Genomic DNA, 8,789 nt, shown 5'->3' on the forward strand with positions numbered 1-8,789 from the left:
CTGACTGTTATAGCTGCTCATCTTGGCTCCTTGTTGTGTCAAAGGCGAGACATTGAATATTTCATGCCTGCTTCACAATAACACCCAACTTGTGATCTGTTTGTGGTTGTGCCGTTTTCTTGCATCCTTGTTTCTGTTGCTGCCTCCCCAGCGAACTGCAGCATAGAAAAGAACACTTACCACCACAGACTGATTGAACATCAACATGTCACTGCAAATGTCAAGAAATCTTAGTTTTCTTGACAAAAAGAGGCAACTCTGCCCCTTTTTTCTGTCATAATGTAATTTTACTTGTCCAGGGTTGCAGGGGACTGGATAATATCCCAGCTGCCATAGGTTAAGAGGTGGCCAGTCTGTTACAAGTCTAACACAGACCACCAACCATTAACACTTTCACACCTGCAGCCAATTTAGAATCACCAGTGACATCAAGCCCAGTGAACTGGTGAATTCAAACTGAGGATTGTCTTGCTGTCTGGCACTGACTCCACACCTATCATTTTAACTCTAATTTTTATTTTGAAAATGAGTGTGGGAACATTTCTTCCAGGCAAATATACAGTAGTCACCAAAAGCCTCTAAGCGTTTGACTTTCTGATGCTAAAATCTTTGCAGAAATCTTTTATTTAGGTGAAGCTGCTGTACCTGTGGCTGGACAAAGATGGTCTAAGACAGGGGTCCCCAATCCCAGTCCACGAGGGCCGGTGTCCCTGCAGGTTTTAGATGTGTCCTTGATCCATCACAGCTGATTTAAATGGATAAATTACCTTCTCAACATGTCCTGAAGTTCTCCAGAGGCCTGGTAATGAACTAATCATGTGATTCAGGTGTGTTGACCCAGGGTGAGATCTAAAACCTGCAGGGACACCGGCCCTCGTGGACTGAGATTGGGGACCCCTGGTCTAAGACCTTGATGGAGGATTCCATGATATATGTTTGATGTTATCTCTCATGTAATCTAAGGAGCTTGTAAAGAAAAGTGACTGAACGTCTTCTTTTTTTTTTCCTTCTTTTTTTTTTTTTTTTTTACCATGAACTGGATGACTGAGAATCTACACTGCCATATTTTTGATGTACAAATATCTAATTCTGTCCATCCTGGTCACAACATTGAAAATCTCAGCATCTTGAACACTACGAGCTCTGCCTCTTGTCCCCCCATTAGTGCCACCATCTCAAAACATGCATCACAGCAGGTCTCAATAAGATCTTGTTAAGCTCTTTCCCTCTTGCTGCTATTCTTCCATCTGAAGTGCCCCTGACACTCGTGTCCATCCCACTCCATCCTGCCTGCAAAATGTTTCTTTGAATGGTTGACCCCAGCTATATTTAAACTCTTTCACAGCCACCACCTTTTCTCCTTCCAGCTTCGCTGTTACACCTGTCTCCCTCTCATTTACACATGTTTTGCTGTGTGGCAGGCAGGATGCAGGACCCAAACACACGACTCATATTCAGAGTACACAGAGACAAAAGTAACTAGACGTGGAACACAGGGAAGACGTAGTGACAGAGAACTAACACTCAGAACTAAGCATGCAACACACAGAGACAAATAAGGAGAACAAGAATACAGAACTAAACCTTCACAAGAGACATGACACCAGGAACACAGGGGAGGCACAGAAACAGAACAGAAACCTCGAAACTAGGACCTATAAATATAACACAAGCAGAAAACAATAAAACAAAATTACACATACTGGGTCACAGACCAGGTACCGTGACACATGTATTCTGTCTCGCCCCTACTGACCTCCATTCCTCTTCTCTCCAAAGATTCCACCTTTTCAGGCTCTCTTTTACCTGCCCCCTACCATTACTACAGATTAACACATGTTGTCTGCAAACATTATTATTATTGGAAACTCTAGCTTGACCTCGTCTGCCAACCTGTCCATCAGCACTACAAAATTTTTCCATCACTGAGGGAAAATGTTGGATCAACATGACATCTGACAAGCATAATATCCTGTAAAGTCCTTGCCACCTACAAAGAAGGCAGCCATACCCAGAAACATACTCTAAGTGCGCTGTACTTTCCACCCTTGTAAACTAAAGAACTATAGCATGAACATGTAGCTCAAACCCATGTACAGGCATCTTCAAATATCACCAAAGCCCTATTTTCTCTAGCATTTTTAAGTGCCTCTAAAGAAACAAAAAGTTATTACCTACCACAAAGTACTGAGTGTAAGAAAGAAAAAGTGACCTCGTCATAATCTCAAAATGCCACAGTTCCTGTATTTCACAGATCCCTGCACATATTTCCCTTCTAGGCATTGCTACAGTGGGAAACAGACTGCAGCACCCACTGCTACCATCTGCCAGTCTGCACTGGCCTGACACGGGTTAGCAGGTTTTCACATTATGAAGAAGCTCGCAAGACTCATCTGCTTCTAAATAGGAAAAAAATCAAACAGGATAAATTACTTGGGTGATCAACTGAAACTACCTTTGGCAGTTTTCATAGACAAAACTTCTATGAATAAAAGGAGAAAAAGTTTTTCTCCAAGTCATTCACAAAACTTATCATGAGGCATGATCACAGCATGTGCCTGTGTGTGAGGGTGTGTGTGGTTATGCTGTGTTCAGATCTTTGGGAAAGAAAATGTCTGTCAATTAAAACAAAGTCACTACAGGTAATTGGTTTAGACTGATGACAGTATGGTATCTCAATTAAATATCTGACATCTCTGATAAAGATAATGATATTCATATGTAATTCCATTACTACAGATAAAACAGATTGCCATTACCTTAATTAATATGCTGCACCAAACCTGAACACAGAAATTCAAGGACAGCTTTGGGGGCTGTTTGTAAAAGTAACCAGAAACAAACATTTCCAATATATGCACCCATGTACGAAAGGAACTAAAACTTTGAACTTTGAATTCTAAGGTTTTATGTATCAGAACATGATGAAAAAATCTCACCTGGTCCTTACCAGGTTCTAAAATTATTTAAATTAAACCTGGGATGAAGAGCAGACAATTTATCAGACCATGTGATTATTTATTTAACAAAAATTCAAACTGCAGAAGCAGCACGTGAAAAGTACACCCTGAGATTCAGTAGCTTGTTGCACCACCTCTAGCAGCAAAACAATTTCAAGCCTCAGTCTCTCACATCGTTGTGGAGGAATTTTGGCCCGCTCTTCTTTATGTTGTTGTTTTAATCCATTGAAATTCACAGGTATTCGTTTATGCACAGCTCTTTTAAGGTCCCCCACATAATTTCCATCAGACTGAGGGCATGTGACATTGTCCTGTCACATGACTCAGTTTGGACAAATTTTAGTTGTCAGACAGTTCCTGTGACTGCGGCAGTTATGCAAGTATGAGGCACATAGTTTGGAAAGGGTTTTATGAGCCTTCCCAGATTGATGGGCAGCAAATATCTTTGATGATGTCTTTTCTCCTTGGGATTGTGTTAACATGCCTGGATGCTCCAAGACTGCACACTGCTAATGTTAGGGTCCCTGGGTAATCGACCCAGAGTTTTCAGTTTTACATTATTATTGAACTTTGATTTTTTTATATTATTTATCATTTCTAGTCTTTTGGTTTCTTAGAGTTCTCTGTCTTATGGTTTATGTCTCTGTGTTCCACAGTTGCTCTGCCTCCCCTGTCAGCTGTATCCCCTTGTCAGGTCCATGTGTCTGTGCTATGTTTCCTGTTTTACTTTGAAAGTCCATGTGTCTTGTTAATGTATCTGGTTTTGCTTCCCTTGTCTCGTTTTCCCTGATTTGTCTTAGCTGTGTTTCCCTCCTGTCTCCCATTCCCTGATTGCTCCCTTTGTGTTTTGAAGCCCTGTGTTTTCTTTGGTCTGTGTCATGATTGTCCTTATCCTATGCTGTGTGTTCTGTCTGGCTGCCTGTGAAAGTTTGTTTTGGTATTTTCAGTTGTGTTACATTTGAGTTGAGCATTAAAGCTGTTTTGAGTTCACATTTCTGCCTCTGAGTGTCTGCACATTTGGTCCACCGTTCCTGCCTGCACACAGCTCATGACAGCTCAAAGATCTGCTCTTACAGAGGTGCCAACACTTGCTCGTGATCAATTAGTCAAGCACATGACTGGCTGCTTCTTACCCTTTTATTACCTAGCAGTAAGGGTAAGCTAGTCTTTGACACACTGATTCTGTATTTTGTCGTAGCCTTGTATGTACCTAATTTTAAGATCTGCTCAAGACCAGATTATTTTTTTATTATGTCCTGATATGTAAAAACTTATAGATGGTGCATTTTCATTCTCACATAACTCTATATTGAGAATGTGTTCAAACTGGAGCTTAAATATATGCACTGTGCATATATTTAGCATAGCTACTGGGACGCTTCAGGTTTATTAAGATCTGTTTGATTTAATGGTTTGATTCCAAGGTCTAATAGTCTAAAGCCAAATGATACAAAACACAGTAAATGTTCATGCTGGGCCAATATTGATTGTTTTATTTAAGCAGTTTGAGGTTTTTAGATGTTATTTTACACTGCAAAATGACACACTTGATGCAGCAATACATAAACAAGAAACAGAAGCCTGAAGCAGCATGCTTTATGTGGAATTTTGCTGTCACACAAGACAAAAATGCCAACAAGTGAAAATTGATAAAAGTCAAAAAGATAGGAGATGAAATCATGTGTCACTCAGATGAGAATTAGAGGTGTCACAAAGTGTTCATTCTTTGACAGACGCTAACTGCCAGAGAAAATCAGTTTAACCATTTCCTGACAGGAGAGTGTGTGAGCATGAGGCTGAAGCTTTAGATGCACTTAAAACAAATGTGGACAAGCTAAACATAGGTGAGATTTACATCTTCCAATTCTCACTTTTATGTGAGAAAATTCTCAAAGTGAAAACCTCAAAGGCAAGCCAAATGTGATGAAGACTAAGGCTTCACTCACACAGGCCTAGAGACAGGTTAGCAAACCCCTATAAATATTGTTTCACAAGAAAAAAAAGTCTAAAATTGCACGATTTTTGGTTCAGCACTAAGTTCAAGTTCAAATTTTATTCGCCACATGCAGTGGACCAGTTGATCAAATCCATAATTCTCTTTTAGGTTTTAGAGAACAGACTGTGAGAGAGTGTTCCAGGGAAAGTAATACACACGAAACAAGACAAGGACACAAGAGGCTAAGCAGGGAAGATAAGGGGAAGGAGGAGAGGAGAAAAGTGCGACTGCCTTCGCCGAGAGCCAAATGACCATATACCTCTTTGCAAACAATTTCACATTAGCAACTACCAGCAAATGCTTGCTAACCTGAATACACACCTTTTCCTAGTAAGTGATGGTTGCCAGGGCATCATTGACGAGTCTTTGGGACAGAGGCACTGGGGTCCCTATGCCATCAATGTTTGAGTCTCTTTTAGCTCAGTTTTTGGTCTTTATCAGTCTCTGAGGAAAATACAGCTATATTTAAACAATTTGTTGCTAATTGCGTGTAGCTGCACATAGGGTACGTTGTATAGTTTGACTGTTAACGATGAGCTGAAACTTTCTATTAGGCTCTGAGATCTGCAGATTTGGGTGCTAATGAGAAACCCGTTTCTCTACTGTCATGCTGCCTTTTGATATAAGAATTACTTGTTTTTTATAGTTGTTTAAAAACTATTTTGTGCTGTTAGAGAATTGAAAGTTTTACTTATGTTCATACTGTGACACCCTTTAAAAAGTATTCTGTTAAGGATAATTATGTATGTGTGACACTGCTTTCATTGGTTGCTGTGCCACCCATTAATAACATGTTTGTTATTGTCATTAGCAGTTAGAATGAGCAGCAATGTCCCTCTATGTCTTATGTTGATATCGCCTCCCAGCAGCTGCTGATTGATCATCAACACTGACCTCAGTCTACACTGCGACCTCTGGGACCCTCATCAGGACAGCATGTGAAACAGAAATAATATGTTTTGAGTTGGCTGGAGAGACCAAAAGGCCCCTAGATGATACAGTATGTCATTTATCAGCCCCTGTCCAGACTGCAGCCGCTGCAACCGCCAATGCATCAATCACATCACACTCCCAACCCATCAATATAAATGCAAATCACACAATCTGGTATTGCTGTGTAGATTATGACTTTGCAATAGACTGTCTGCAAAATGATGCTGAGAAAGGTCACCAGCTCATTAAGTTCGGGTGATCTCCAAGACCGGTACACAGAGTAGAAGGGGATGAGCTGATTCTTCTGTACACTGTAAAGAGCAACAGTATTGCTGATTTAAGATATGCAGAGCTGGGACTGCTGTATTTGGCAGCAGCTGTATGATGTTTCAAATCATTTTCAGAAAGGTAAACCTGCCCTGGATATCCATGTGACCTTTTGTCATTTGACGCTATGTTTATGCCCACTGGAAATTTCATATATTTTTCCATCTTTTTTTTCCTGTTGCTGAACTTCCTTCTTCTTCTCAAGTTGACAAGAGATGATTTATTACCTTTGAAATAATTGTAAAATTTAGATAGAGGCCAAAATGTTGAGAGTTGAGTTAAACCAGGGTCGAATTTCTGTGTGGATTTTAAGTAACACGTGATTTAAATGGCTAATACGTGAAAATCCTCACTGGCCAGAGCAACAAATTACTGTCTCATGACACGAACGTGCTTTGGACTGGCTTCTTGGTGATAAAGCGACACACAAAAGGGCACAAAATGATGACACCAATGGAAATTATATTTTATTTTTAATGGAAAAAAAGTCGGTATTCATCCTACAGCATTGCAAAGTGATCAATCTGCACTCTGAAAAAATTTATTTTGCACAAACATTTCTACTTTAGGCAAGAAATATCCATCAACTGCTGGATGCACTTCCTTGAAACTTTGTGCATTTATTTTCCCCTTGTGGATGAAATGAAATAACTTTTACATTTTAGTCACTGCTGTTTGTTTTTCAAAATTTAGAGCTTATTAAAAGATATCGACATGACAACACAGGAAATTAAGATGGTGAAAACTGCAAAAGCATTCTGCCCTAAATTCACTGGTTGCCACCAGTCAATGGACAGTAGTCCACCTCACTAGTACTAGATTTGCCTTTTGCCTTCATCACTTCAGTCACATCCTGATTGCTACCCTGAGGTGGACACCACAAGGAAAATGATAAAAATGATGTGTCTTTGTCCAAAAACTTACAGCCTTAACTGCATGGACTGGGACAAATAAGCTTCCTCTGTTACCACATGAACAACATGTTTGGGGATAGCTTTTTTTGAATTTCTGGCTGCCCTATAAGCCTGTTTGCTCCCATGTCTGTGCCCTACTGCCCCTTCCTCTTTCTCATTTTCTTGCCTACTTTTGCTGGTACGAGGGAGATCCTCACTAAGACCTTCCCCAAACTGCTTCAAACATTGTCTAATTGTATATGACGTTGTTGTCCCTTCTAGTGAAATGATAGTAAAAATCTAGTAGGTAGATTCCACATGACATTAACTAAGCACATTCAGTTCTATCTGGAGGATGACTGCTTTCCAGTAAAATGACCATGTACCTCTATTTCAAACTTCATGAGAAGCATGATCAGCAAATATGATTGGAGGATGCTGTGTTGGTTCTGTTACATGCACAGAGACAACAGACACCTCCGCACTGGACTTAATCTAGTGATGGCTAAACTCCAGCCTCAAACAGTCCATTTAAATTGCAGACCTTTCTCCACTCGAGGGATAATTACCCCCATTATTCTATTGATCAAGTGGCACCTGAAAATCCCTTTAATGTCTTACCCGCTTTGTATTTAGCAGCAGCAACACACCTCCTGTGATGTATAAGCAAAAAGTTCTTTTTCAAAAAGGGCTAAAATGGCTCTGTGGGCACCGGTTCAACCTCCAGATAAACCAAATGTCCACCTGTGTTGAACTGTGGTGGAGGAACATTAAACCCCTCCTGTTGCTCCTTTGTGCTTGTAAATCGTTGTTCTTTTATCAGTGGAATAAAGCCCCTGGACTATCGGTATAAAACACAACGAAATAGAAATTATTCCTCAAATGTGAAAGAAGTATGGGTCTTGTTGTTCATTCATGACAGCACCTCCTTCACTGCCCATCCCCACAGAGGTTTCAGTGGTGCAGCAGCCACCCTCATTTGTTTTGCAAACTAATTCAGAGCTATCAGCCGCCAGGCCCATTAATTAGGCAATTGGTCGGAGAGCAGAGGGAGTTTTTCCCAGCAAGGTCATTGGGTGAGGCGTCCGTTATTCTCATCTCCCTCTGAGGTCTATGTAATCTAGGATTTTAATGCAGATCGTATTTACATTGGCTACAGTTACTTCATTAGTTTTGGGAAGAAACAAAAATAGATTGATTTTTTTTTTAAATCCAAAGGAGGTTAGGTCTTGTTTGTTAACTGATCAGTCCAATCTGATGGCAAGTCCTGCTTGCTTAAATGCAGGGTGCCTCCAGAATTGTTTACACAGGAGTGGCCATATGGGTGCCACTAAAAATATTGGGGTGGCACACCAAATACAGAATTTTCATTTTTATTATGCTGGGAGAATAAAGCTGGTGCTGTATCTATATATCTTTTAGAAACACTAAAAATGGAACAGCTTCTTGTTCATGATGTCCATCCATGAGATTGAGGATAATCCTGGCCTTGTACTCTCTAGCCACTGTGAACACAGAAAGTTGCAGACATGTACGAGTAGCTCCTTTAATGCCACATTCTAATCAGTTTGAAGGATGCATGTACAGACAAGACTATGGAGACAAGCTGAAGCAGTCACAATAAACTAGAGGGGACGTAGATGTCTGCAAAGAGTCCAGCCTCTAATGATCAATTTTGCA

The sequence above is a fragment of the Aulonocara stuartgranti genome, assembly GCF_965226115.1.
Source record: "Aulonocara stuartgranti genome assembly, chromosome: 7".
Taxonomy (NCBI): Eukaryota; Metazoa; Chordata; class Actinopteri; order Cichliformes; family Cichlidae; genus Aulonocara; species Aulonocara stuartgranti.